Source organism: Triticum aestivum, unplaced genomic scaffold (genome assembly GCF_018294505.1).
Source record: "Triticum aestivum cultivar Chinese Spring unplaced genomic scaffold, IWGSC CS RefSeq v2.1 scaffold149974, whole genome shotgun sequence".
NCBI lineage: Eukaryota > Viridiplantae > Streptophyta > Magnoliopsida > Poales > Poaceae > Triticum > Triticum aestivum.
Window position 1 is genome coordinate 309 of NW_025288505.1, and position 788 is coordinate 1,096.

The 788-nt window shown below is 44.7% G+C and overlaps 1 non-coding gene across 1 annotated transcript; it reads right to left on the reverse strand.

Moving 5' to 3' along the window:
- Nucleotides 1–479: 479 nt before the first annotated feature.
- Nucleotides 480–582, reverse strand: LOC123178776 (U6 spliceosomal RNA). The gene has a single exon (XR_006489842.1). It is a non-coding gene; the product is annotated as a U6 spliceosomal RNA (small nuclear RNA).
- Nucleotides 583–788: the final 206 nt, after the last annotated feature.

The window sequence follows — 788 nt, forward strand, 5'->3', positions numbered from 1 at the left end:
ACCACTAGTTATTGTACACTAAAGATAGAAAGGCTTGAAGAAGGGATTCTTTTGGGTGATACCAGAATCCAACACTAGTGTCCGGGAGATTTTCTCACAAGTCTTAGATGAGTTTGTTAGGCGGTGACATGATAAAATTAGACTAATGAAACATGTTTTTTGCGCTATGACCAAACCACAGTTAAGGTTAAGGAACAAAGACAATAATAAATTGAAGGAATGCACTACCTGTAGAAGGACTGAAACAGAAAACTAACCCAGAAACGTGTAAGAATAGATTAAAAAGGCTAAAAAGTTGTCACAGAAAGGTTATATCTGCAATAACAAAGATGAGAAAGCGTGTGGATCTAAATTTAAAAAGGCAGTATTGAGGACCTATCTGATAGAGAAAGGAAACTAAAGGGCCTTTCAGTAAGAATAGCAGCACACACAGGAGTGCAAGAAAGAAGGCTCCAGGTACTTGCGTGGAAAATCTCAAAAACAAATTGGACCATTTCTCGATTTGTGCGTGTCATCCTTGCGCAGGGGCCATGCGAATCTTCTCTGTATCGTTCCAATTTTATCGGATGTCCCAGAAGGGACGATGCTAGCTGCCGCGCTCTGCCTTATAAACCAGTCCGACTCTCCCCGGCTGGCCGATGTGGGACTAAACCAACGAGCGTTTGTTTTGCCCATGGCGCTGTCCAGCCAAACCCAGACGCCATCTGGCGCGTGGTGGGCCGCCAGTCGCAAGTCGGATCTCTCTTCACGTGGCCCAAATTAATGGAAGAGCATAACGGGCCGTCGTG